The sequence below is a fragment of the Polypterus senegalus genome, chromosome 2 (assembly GCF_016835505.1).
Source record: "Polypterus senegalus isolate Bchr_013 chromosome 2, ASM1683550v1, whole genome shotgun sequence".
Lineage (NCBI taxonomy): Eukaryota > Metazoa > Chordata > Cladistia > Polypteriformes > Polypteridae > Polypterus > Polypterus senegalus.
The window spans coordinates 100924748-100937896 of NC_053155.1; positions in this window are offsets into that span (position 1 = coordinate 100924748).

Below are 13149 nucleotides of genomic sequence, written 5' to 3' on the forward strand. Positions count from 1 at the left end.
GCCCTTTATTCCTCCGTTCACTCTGGGACGCCATGACGGTTTGAGACTCCTTATGGAATAAAAGCGCCTCTGTCCCGTCTGCGTCCCTATAGTGCGGCGCAAGACCGCAGCCGACTCGGGCGAGGCGCTAGGACCGGGAACTTAGCAGCCCGTGTCCATTCAGCGTCCTCTCGGACTCCCCTCGCCCGCGCATACAGCCAGCGGCGCCGCACCTCCTGTCGGAGGGCTGCTTACTCGGAACTGATCGTTAACATCACAGCCTTTTTCAACAGACCCTCCTGCATGCTGTACGGAGTCGGCTGTACTCACCGTCTCCGCCGTACCTCTCCGGCTGGAGATTCCAGCGTCGCGCCGTCCCGTTGTTGATCGAAACGTTTTCAGCGCCGCGAGCGCCTTCCTCTCCAGATCCAGCACCTCAGCCCGGAGGGCACGTAGCATCTGTAATACACGCTGCTCCACGGGCTGAAGGGACGCCTCCAGCTCCGCCAGAGCAGCCGGCAAAGACAGGAAGTTAACCGACGCGGAGCCTACCTGTCTGTCAGCCTCCAACGCCGCCACTTCCTGTGGGCCTTCTCCTCCGGCCCAATCGGGTCTCCCCCCTGCCCGTGATGGACATTCCTTGGTCCCGCCTCTCTGCAGTCATCGGCGGGCACACAAGACACACCGTCCAATCGCGTGCCTGTCAGGGGGAGGGACTTCTGGTCCGCGGCCATCTTGGCTCTCCTTCTGCGGCGGCGTGCTTGCCGGCAGCCTTGTTGTTGCCGGCACCTTTGAGCTGCAGCGTCTCCTCCTCCGCAGCCCTCGCGGCTGCCGCTGTGCTGCCGGAGCCCGCAGACCGGCATCGCCTGCCACTGACGTGGATCCGGGAAGCCCCTGTCTGCAACAAAGAAAACACGCCCGGCCCCATGGGCGCTGCCGCTAGGCAGGGAACTCACCTCCCCGGACTCGTCAAACCGAGGACACCTCCTCGGCGTGGCCTTTCTTGACGCCATGCCGTCCCGGACGCCTCCAGCAACGGCGCTCGTTGGAGACCGCTGCACTCATTGTAGGCACGCCGCCTCCCGCATCAGGGAATAACGGCCCTCCTGCGGACCCCTGGCGGTCCGTGGGGTTCCTTTACCCCGCGGTGCTGTGTGCACGCAGCCCCGCGGTACGTGGGTGGGGTCCCCTGCTGCGCCGGGCCGTCCACAACAATATTTTTTTGATCAGGTCTCCGCCTTTGAAACAGGCGGAGCATCCTGCCGACTACGCCAGATGTGAACGCCACCCGGGCACAGACAGGCGGACATCTTGTTTAAAACAAACCACCACACGTTTATGAGCCCCAGGTGTTCCCGGCAATCCTCTTCTGGCCACGCCCAAGTGTGGCGGAAGTGCCGGCTGTCCTCCCGCTGCTCTCCGGCGCCCCTTTATAGAATCTTCCCCAGCACTTCCTGGTGTGGCAGGAGTGCTGGGGAAACAAGTCCCAAGGCATTGGGGGTCCCAAGGCCTCCTGGCGGTGACCACGGGCCCCTACAGGGAAGGGCTTCCATGCCCTTGACCCGTGGCCCCAAAGCAACCCGGAAGGCGAACCCCACGTGATCCAGGCAGGGCTCTGACCCTTTTCCGGTCCCTCCTGGCGTCCCGGCCGGGTCATGGCCCCTGGCATCCCTGACAATATATATATATATATATATATATATATATATATATATATATATATATATATATATATATATATATATATATATATATATATATATATATTATGTACCCTCTCCATAACCAGATAATAATGCCAAGGATGGTACATATTTCAAAAAGGTACTACTAATAAATATAATGCATCTAACAGAGTAAAAGCAAAGTAGATCTCAGAATATAAGTGAAATGCAACTCTCCTGCTTACACAGGAATTAAACCTGTGGGGAGGCCTGATTGCTTCCCTGCTACAAAGGACAGGTACTCTACCCTTTACACCCCAAGTCTCTCACCTTATTCTGGTCTATTTCAGCTCCAGTTCAACTCACAGCTCTCGATGGAAGAAGCCCTGTGACTTGAAGCCAGTTTGGAAAACAAATGCTCTCAGTAGCCACTTTCTAGGGATAGGATGACCCTTCTCTTGTTTTAAGTGAAACCAGGCTACAGATGTTGGCATTCTGGCACCACTGATGTCTCAGTAACTTATAAAGCAACCAGGTGTCTAAGGCTCCCAAATTGTCTGTTCCCTAAAAGGAGCATTTTCTAAGGCAAAATCAGGATCTGTTTACTAGCCTAGCGCTTCCTTCCTGTCCTCCACTGGCAACCTAGATCCAATTTAGCCAGCTGGTAGCCACATGGGTCCAACTGTTGGCCAGAAGATCTAATGTTTTTCTCAACATCCAGTATATGAACAGGTCTCTTGCACTGATAATCGGCTCCAGCAGACCCCCGTGACCCTCTAGTTAGAATATAGCGGGTTGGATAATGGATGGATGGAAATTCAGGGCTTTTTTTCTGCCAGTATGGTATTCTTTCTCTATCTTTCCAGTGTCTGCTGTTGTAATGTGTCCTGCTTTACTCTTGGCGGTGTCTTCTCTCTTGGAAACCTGTTGCAAGCTGGACAGATCTTAATTACATACAGCATATCTAATAAATGATCTATCCATTCATTTGTTGTACTGCTTTGTCCAACTCAGGGAAGATGGAACCTGTACTGGTAGCATTGGGCACAAGGCATGAGCCATGCCTTGAATGGGGGGTCAAGAAAATTTCAGTGTGTTCTTTTATGGCAGTCTTTTCAGTAGGTCGGGCTCAGAGTACTGCATAGATAGTCAAAGTCAAACAGGTTGCACATATTACAAAATCGATCAGCTAATAGTGAAAGAATGCATAATAGTAAATACAAATATGCACAAGAAAACAACTGGACATGTGTATTAATAATAAAGAAAAAATATCCCCCCACCCATCCATTCTGTAATCTTCAATTATTCAGTACTGGTGACTATATTGTAGCTGGGCCTAAATCCTGGCAGTGTTAGATCACAAGACAGGAGCCAGCTATGGATGGGATGCCCAATGTAGGGAATGTTCACATTTACATAGGCCTACACTGATTCACGTAACACTTGCATCTCTGGGACATGGGAAGAAATTGGAGTATCTGCTACAAAACCGACACAAATATGTAAGGACGATCAGAGTCAACATACAAGTAGGAGATGGACATGTTTAGAATTGTGTCAATGGCTGTAGAGTTGTGAGTCATTGGTGCTACACATACTCATAACTAGGATTTTTAGTTTTTTAATGCTTGTACAGTTGTGCTTGAAAGTCTGTGAACCCTTTAGAATTTTCTATATTTCTGCATAAATATGACCTAAAACATCATCAGATTTTCACTCAAGTCCTAAAAGTAGATAAAGAGAAACCAGTTAAACAAATGAGACAAAAATATTATACTTGGTCATTTATTTATTGAGGAAAATGATCAAATATTACATATTTGTGAGTGGCAAAAGTATGTGAACCTCTAGGATTAGCAGTTAGTTTGAAGGTGAAATTAGAGTCAGGTGTTTTCAATCAATAGGATGACAATCAAGTGTGAGTGGGCACCCTGTGTTATTTAAAGAACAGGAATCTATCAAAGTCTGCTCTTTTTAAAACATGTTTGTGGAAGTGTATCATGGCATGAACAAAGGAGATTTCTGAGGACCTCAGAAAAAGAGTTGTTGATGTTCATCAGGCTGGAAAAGGTTACAAAACCATCTCTAAAGAGTTTGGACTCCACCAATCCACAGTCAGACAGATTGTGTACAAATGGAGGAAATTCAAGACCATTGTTACCCTCCCCAGGAGTGGTTGACAAACAAAGATCACTCCAAGAGCAAGGCGTGTAATAGTCGGTGAGGTCACAAAGGACCCCAGGGTAATTTCTAAGCAACTGAAGGTTGCTCTTTCACATTGGCTAATGTTCATGTTCATGAGTCCACCATAAGGAGAACACTGAACACCAATGGTGTGCATAGAAGGGTTGCAAGGAGAAAGCCACTGCTTTCCAAAAAATAACATTGCTGCTCGTCTGCGGTTTGCTAAAGATCACGTGGATAAACCAGAAGGATATTGGAAGAATGTTTTGTGGAAGGATGAGACCAAAATAGAACTTTTTGGTTTAAATGAAAAGCGTAATGTTTGGAGAAAGGAAAACACTGCATTCCAGCAGAAGAACCTTATCCCATCTGTGAAACATGGTGGTGGTAGTATCATGGTTTGGGCCTGTTTTGCTGCATCTGGGCCAGGACGGCTTGCCTTCATTGATGGAACAATGAATTCTGAATTATATCAAAGAATTTTAAAGGAAAATGTCAGGACATCTGTCCATGAACTGAATCTCAAGAGAAGGTGGGTCATGCAGCAAGACAACAACCTTAAGCACACAAGTCGTTCTACAAAAGAATGGTTAAAGAAGAATAAAGTTAATGTTTTGGAATGGCCAAGTCAAAGTCCTGACCTTAATCCAATCGAAATGTTGTGGAAGGACCTGAAGTGAGCAGTTAATGTGAGGAAACCCACCAACATCCCAGAGTTGAAGCTGCTCTGTATGGAGGAATGGGCTAAAATTCCTCCAAACCGGTGTGCAGGAATGATCAAAAGTTACCAGAAATGTTTAGTTGCAGTTATTGCTTTAAAGTGGGGTCACACCAGATACTGAAAGCAAAGGTTCACATACTTTTGCCACCCACAAATATGTAATATTTGATCATTTTCCTTAATAAATAAATTACCAAATATAATATTTTTGTCTCATTTGTTTAACTGGTTTCTCTTTATCTATTTTTAGGACTTGAGTGAAAATCTGATGTTTTAGGTCATATTTATGCAGAAATATAGAAAATTCTAAAGGGTTCAGAAACTTTCAAGCACAACTGCATGTTCTGCTAGCAACAAAGAAAAAAAAATATAAAACTCTAGTCTGTATGAGTTTTGAAATAATAAACCTTAGGGATCCCTCAGTTGTCTTTGAGAAAAGCCAAAAGCAGTTTGACCACAGCCAACTGGGATTTTTTGTGTAAAATTCACTGACATGCAGGCAGGCAAAGGTCCATGAATAAACACTTTTAGCAGAGAACAGTAAAAATAGAATATTTATCAATCTTTTATTTGCAAAAACATCTTTCCTTAACTGCTTTCAGAATCTACATTTCCATAATAAATTAATGGTGTATTTTGAGTAATTGGACATCCCTACCAGGACTGGTTTCTGCCTTGGGCCCAGCATCATTTATTTAATCCACCATGCCTTGTAATGCAATGTAAACTCTACAAGTACAAGAATGGGTTGAATCACTGTATTCACTGTTAAAGACAAACCATAAATATAGTTTCGGATTGTGGCAGCCAGTATTTAGAATACAATGACTTTCTCTCACAAATGCTGTATACAATAGGCTACAGTTGTGAATAGATGCCCAGTACCTGCAGCCTTGAGCTCTGGGCGATGGATGGATGAATGATGTTGAAAGTGCGGTGTTATGGATTTAACCACATAAATCAACCTCTTTTGTATTACAAGTCTGTTTTTTCATGGTTTTACATGTCCTTAATTTGTCATCAGATTTTAGCCTGAGCCTGCTTCCACATTTGTTACTGCCTATTTTGGATTCATGCCTGTTGAATTAATCATGCCTGTTACTATAATGTATGGATTTTATTTTTCCCCTTCTTTGCCCTAGGCCTACTCAAGTTGCTTAATTAATTTTTCTTTTATTCATCCTTGTTTATTGTTGCTGTCTTTCTTTTTATTGTTGTAGAGTACTTCCTGTTTATCCCTATTCCTACTTGATATTTAAACTGTCTTTGTTAGACAAGCTTGGAGACCTGAGCTATCACACATGCCCCTATGTTTCACTGGTTGATCTTACATAATACCGACATTGAAGTAATCCTGAATGACTGCTAAATAGCACACATTTTATTGGTTACATTTTATGTCATTTATATTCTTGTGGAAGCTGTTATATATACATATATTTGTTTTACTGAGGGCAAGTCTGAAAAAGCTGCTTACATTTATGGCATATGGTAGTAACTTAACTAAAGCAGCAAAACTAATCAGTAGTAGAACTAATAGGATATATTTAGCTTAAGAGGAATTATTTTATGGAACCAATTGTTATTCATAGTGATAGTTACAGAGAGCATTTCATAAATTGGTTTCATGTGATTGAATGTACCTTGTAACAGGCTGTTACTAGGACAGGTTTCCATGAAAGGCTTTTAGACCTATCACCATAAAATAGTCTTACGTTTAAAAAATGATGGATGGATTCTGTACTAGTATCTGTATTTTTTAATTAAATTAAATTATCATAGAAATTCTATCCAGAGTTGTTCCAGCCACTACTGCCAGGACAAAGTCCAGCCATCTGCAAAGCGAAATGTTGATTAAGCAGTTTTGGAAACTGAGTAAATGCATGTTGTATTATTACATGTACTTATTCATTTGGTGTACTTAGATATCAAAATTACTCTCCACTCATTCAGGGCTGGTCTCTGCCCTCCATCTGATACTGCCAGGATAGGGCTGACTACCCCCAAACCTGAAATAGAATGGGTGGTTTCAATACATATCTTATATTTTTTTAATGTACTTTATTTTTTGATAGTGGATCAATGAAAGGAAAGAGGAATAATTGTTCACAATTGAGACAAAGGAGTTGTGTGCAGCTAATAAAATGAAAACAAAATAGAAGAAACAAAAAACAAACGATCTGCACAGTGATTAAGGGAGAAATGTGTGGTAGGAGAGTATGCAAAAAAGAGCTCTCATCTTTGAGGATGCCCAAGAAAGATGGCTAAAATGACCACTAAACTTGCTCTGTGCGATGGATTTCACTTACTATAGTTACTATAGTAACTATACTATAGTAAGTAATAACTCATTCAGTGAACTTCATACCTTTTTCCATACTGTTCTGTGTATTTGCAATATTTTTCTTTATTTTCTTTAGGGCTTACAAGGATTGTATGTAAAATATTACTTGATTGAACTAAAAATTGAAACACTGTTACTTGCTGCACTTTTTGCGTAATATCTCTGAAACCTTCAGATTACTTTTTGAGCAAATGAGTTTTAGAAAAGGAGGACCCCTAAGGTTTCAAGGTAATGTCTACCATTGGTGCCATTTTAGACATTTATTTAAGAATTTGACTGTACTCTGTACTTGTGACAATAAACTTGAACATTATCCCTTCTTTTTTCTCTTACAGGCTTTTCAGGAGCTGAAGTGTAAGGTGCCAGGTAAAAAACAACATTTGATGGAAAACCCGGCCATCACACACAAGGCAAATTTTCAATCATAATTTTGAATACAGTAATTATTTTAGTATACAATTTAAAAGAAAGTAATAAAATATAAGTAATCTTTATTTAATGACAAAGGTACTACATTTTCATACTTAATTACATTAATTTGTGAATTGACTTATTAAAGAAAAGATTTTTTGACTGTATAAATCAAATTATATCTTAGCATTTGAAAAATCCATCCATCCACTATTCAATCCACTATATCCTAACTACAGGGTCACGAGGGGTCTGCTGGAACCAAACCCTGCCAGCACAGGGCGCAAGGCAGGAAACAAACTCCGGGCAGAGTGCCAGCCCACCGCAGGTTGCGCACACACACACACACACACACACACACACCAAGCACACACTAGGGTCAATTTCGAATCGCCAATCCACCTAACCTGCATGTCTTTGGGCTGTGGGTGGAAACCGGAGCACCCGGAGGAAACCCACGCAGAAACGGGAAGGACATGCAAACTCCATGCAGGGAGGACTCAGGAAGCGAACACGGGTCTCCTAACTGCGAGGCAGCAGTGCTACCCACTGCACCACCGTGCCGCTCGCATTTGAAAAATGGAAAGCAATAATTCAGGGAACAAGAATTGAAATAACAAATAATATGTAATACCAGTAACGGTACACCGCACGATAACATGCAGTGGATACACTTGACTTGAGCATTCCTAGTTTTCATCCTCTTTGTGTTCTGGACAACACAAAAGAAGATTGTTAATCGTGTCCCTTTTTATACAGTAAGTAGGTGGCATTTGTTTGGTGAAACACTGCAGGCAGTAAGCCGTACAAGTGAATGCCTCGTCATTTAGGGGCTGATCTACTACACTTGCTTACATTTCAAGAAATGAAACAATTCCTAATATTGTTGATAAAAACAAAGCAGAGAGTTCACTTTGTACAGTTTATCTAATTTATTCACATACTTGGCTCCATTACTACTCTCTGTCTGTCACTAGCTGCTAGATACAAAGTTACAATGCTGGCCTGTTGCCATCTCTCATTTTTATCTTGCTTTTGTTCATTTAGCCTTGTTCTTCATTGAGCTGCTTTTCCCAGTGTATCAAATTTAGTCTCCATCTGTATAATCAGGTCATTGAAAAGCCTTGCAGTGTTCATGTTTATGGGTGTATAGGCCTAACATGGGCAAGGGGGATATGCCTGAAGTTGTGTTCACTAATTTGAAACATCTGCTTTTTAATCTAAGACTGTTCATTGGCTTAAATTTGACATATAATTTGGGCATATTAGTTTAACATTTGCTGTACAAGTCTGATATTTTATATGACAAAAACAAAAACAGATTTCAGAAAAGGGATGCTGTCCTCTAAATGTGAATAAAGAACAAACCCATATATATTTTTTGTGATTTTTATTATGTATTGTCAAGATTTTATTCTTTTATCTCATAAATGTTAGTATTCACTTTCTAAAGTGTGGTATGTTATATAAAGAATACTGTGTAAAGTAAAAATTAAATGATTGATAATACAATGAAGAATTTTCCTTTCCCAACATAGTGAATTCAGCCATACCACATGCACTTGGTCATTCACCTGAAGCTAAACAGGTTTGGGCCTGGGCAGTACTTGGATGGGAGACCAACCAGCAAAAACTTGGGTTCCTGCTGGAATATGTGTTGGTGAGGCCAGCAGGGGTGCCTACCCTGTGGTCTGAACATGGATCCTAATTCCCCACTGAAGTGATGGGGACACTGTGCTCTAAAAATGGCACCATCCTTCAGATGAGACATAAAACTGAGGTTCTGACTCTCTGTGGTCATAAAAGATACCTGGGCATCTTTCATAAAAGTGTATTCTGATATCCAGGCTAATTTGCCCTCCATGGTATAGTCATTCTGGCGCCCTAATCATCCCCTGTCTCTAATTGACTCTCTCTCACCCCTTCACCACCTAATAACTAATGTGTGGTGAGTGTAGAGGCACAAGAATGGCTTCTGTCGCATCATCCAGGTGGAAGCTACTGTACATGTTAATGGCTCTCCACTATATAAATGTAAATAATTATTCTTATTATTGATCATTTGTTGACCTTGATTCGATTTTCTTCAGTTGTATTCTCCTCCTCTGGATTGCTCAGAAGGTTTCACTACTTAGCTCTCATTATCAATGTGTTTAAATGAACCTTGATATCCAGTTAATGTCAAATGCTGGTGCTAATGTTTGGTTGTTAAAAGTGAAGACTGTGTGCCTTTGGAGGTGGACTGCACCACAGAAACCCTGACCCCACCTGTTATGCTCCAACAGTCAATATCTCCTGTGCCCAAGCTGTATATGATAGGTTTGTGTCCCATGAAGCTGGTATCAGCAAACTGTAGTTCTTTTTGGCCACAATGTACATTTTTCTCAAGCTACAAGAACCCACTTTTTGCATTGTGGTCAGTGCACTGTAGCACTGCATTAAATATAAAGTAGTTACCTTTTTTGGTCAGTTACAGCCAATTTAGAGAAATATCTCCAAAACACAGGATATGTGGCATATTTTGTCATGGTAGACATTTTATTATAGTCAAATGTTAAAAAATGTATACATGGCAAAAGATTATTGAAACAATAATAACTGCAATAATACAGTCTTTTATTTACATGGAAAGGAGTTTAAACCTTACGACATTTGAATGCTTATTTAGTGTCTTACTATTAAGCTTTCATTTCCTTTGCACAGTTCCAAGAAAACAGCAGAAAACAAAGATTATCAAACCTTTCTTTAAGGAAAAATAGTAAACCCGACTAATGGCATAATTAAAAGTGGAGAAATGCTGAAAATGGCATGTTTTAATTGAATGCTTACATTTCTGTTTTTATCTTCTCCTGTGACAAGGTTGAGATGACAGTATCACTATTAAAGCTGAAAAGCCCTGGTGGCAGATTTATGCTCTTTAGAATCAGCTTTGGGCAGGTGCATTTTGGTGGCCTAGAAGGAAATGTAACTAGTGACACTGAAGAAGACAGAACAAGCGTCAAAGAGTGGTAGATATGTCAGTGAACCCTATGATCTTTGTCTGCTGGGAAAAGCAGATTGTAAAGGCAATTGCTACTCAGAGAGATTCTAGTGTTTATCAAATATTTCAAAGTTACTGAAAGAGGAAGCACTTTGCATATTCACACTGATAACCCTTCCTTGTTTGCTTATTGTAAGCAAAATGGTGAAACTTGATATCTTGGAAATATGGAAATAAATTACTTAGTGTACTGTAAAAGTGAAAAGAAAATACATGAAGGCTTTTAATAAAACCAAGCATATTTAGAAGGCTTCAGGCAATTTTTAAATTCTTTGTATAATAACTACTTGCAGAACAGACCTATGAAGACAGCAACTAGCAAAGGAGTCTTGTTGTTTTTGTATTTCATTTTTATAACACGTCTGACAGACAGCTCAATCCTTTTGCATAGACAACAAGCAGTTGATCATATGACATCTTGGAAAGGAGCAAACAGGACTTTAAATTAGACTGGATGTAGGACGATGCTGGAGGTGAGGTGGAAGGATGTCAGAGTTTCTGAGTGAAAATGAAGCAAGTAGTAGACACCACTGGCTTCATTGTGAGAGAGCTTCCTGGGTTTAGTAAGTTAGTTTACTCATTTTTAATCCCCTGCTATACGTTTGTGTTTATTACAATTATAATAAGATATTCTATCAAACGGTTGTGGAGAGTGCCCTCTTCTACGCGGTGGTGTGCTGGGGAGGCAGCATAAAGAAGAGGGACACCTCACACCTGGACAAACTGGTGAGGAAGGCAGGCACGGAGTAGGCACGGAGCTGGACAGTTTGTCATCTTTGGCAGAGCAACGGGCGCTGAGCAGGCTCCTGTCAATCATGGAGAATCCATTGCATCCACTGAACAGGATCATCTCCAGACAGAGGAGCAGCTTCAGCGACGGACTGCCATCACTGTCCTGCTGCACTGACAGATTGAGGAGATTGTTTCTCCCCCACACTATGCGACTCTTCAATTCCACCTGGGGTAAACGTTAACATTATACAAGATTATAGACTGTCAAACCTGCCTCACACTCTCCACCTTGCACTGCGCTTTTATTGCTCTTTAATTAATATCGTTTTTATCAGTATGCTGCTGCTGCTGGAGTATGTGAATTTCCTCTTGGGGATTATCTATCTATCTATCTATCTATCTATCTATCTATCTATCTATCTATCTATCGTAATTTTGCCACAACCCCTTTTCACCATAGTTTAAAATTAAGAGCCTATTTGGGTACAACTTTAAGGGATCTATTTAACCCACCAGACAGCCACAGTGTCTTGCTGTGGCATTAGTTTGGTGTCCTCTTCACCTTCCTTTTTTGCTTGCCTTTTTCATTTTGTATGCTTATTGGCCTCCTAGCATTCTCAGTTAATCTTGGTCTTTTTTCTATTGCTTTTTTCTTTGAAATGTTGTTTATTTGTTTAGTATTTCACATCTTTGGAGATTTATTATTTTGTTTCATAAATTTAGAATTTTATAATTTAGAATTTTGAGTTACTTTTGAATGTTGTATATTTTGAATTCTTTTTTTTATATTTTCTTCATTCATTCAATAAGCTAAATAATCAATAGTTTTTGTTCTTAGGGCAGGAATATACTTGATGCTCATAATGCTTAGCATCATGGCTGACACGCATTCCCAGCTCTCTTTTGACATGTCCCCTGGGCGCGTCGTTAGAAATTAGACGCATGTATGAGTTGCATTACCAGCAAAAATTTGGATGGTGTATGTGTTCAAGTCTTAGTTTATGATGTCAGGATTGTTGTTGACAATCAAGATCTCTGTAGTCACAGACATTCTTGTCAGAACAGCTGGCATCAAATTGCCAAGACCTTGAAAGTGGATGTGAAAATGTGCAAAGTGAAATGAAAGCAAATTCAAGACAGATACATCCATGCAAAGAGAAAAATGAAAGAGAAAAGAAGTGGAAATTCGGCCTTTGCAAGATAACGCAGTTTGACGGCAAGCCACATTGCAGCTCCAGCAGAATCAACGTGCAAGCGTCAATGTTTGATGAATGGTTTGATGCGGTGAAGCACACTGTTAAACTTAAATGCTAACATACAAAAGTATTCGTAGTACTTTTCTTCATCCATTTCTCGCATAGGCAATACAAGCGTTGCATATTCCCCATCAGAATGACAGGATACATTTAAAGGTTTTACATCTCACCATCTTCTGTGTTGCTGTTGCCATCTTTTTTTGCACATTCACAACAGCATCTGCTACTTGGTGGAATCTTCCAGACTTGCATAAAGTACAGTACACTGATTGCATAGCAGTAGCATCTGCAAGCATACACATCACGTAACGTCAAGTATATCACAGCCCTTACAGCCAGAGTTTTGACATTTCCTGTCATTTTTTTGGGCTTTGTCTATTTCACCCTTTCTTTTTTAGTGGGTAGGCCTGAGGCCTTTTAAGACTATTTAATCTTTTTTGCCTCATCTCGGCTTACATCTTAAATCATAACACTGACTATACAGCCCTTTAGTGGTAGAACAGGGTCCTAGGGTACATACACCATGTTGTTGTACCAGACTGCTGTTCTAGATACTGACTGTAACTTTAATACTTAACAGTACCTGAGTCCTCAGGTATCATCATAGAGCACCCTGGCTTGTTGGCCTAGGTATTTTACAGACCTTCCTGAGCTCCAAAAGTAGTTGTTGAACTTTATTTTTATAAGTCCTGAACCATAGGTATTTTGAACTAACAGGGGAGTTTGGACAGAAGCTCTCTGTTATGAGCAAGACAGGCTAGAAGAGGAGAAATTAATGCATTTGTGGTACTTTGGAGGTACCACCACACAGAGGA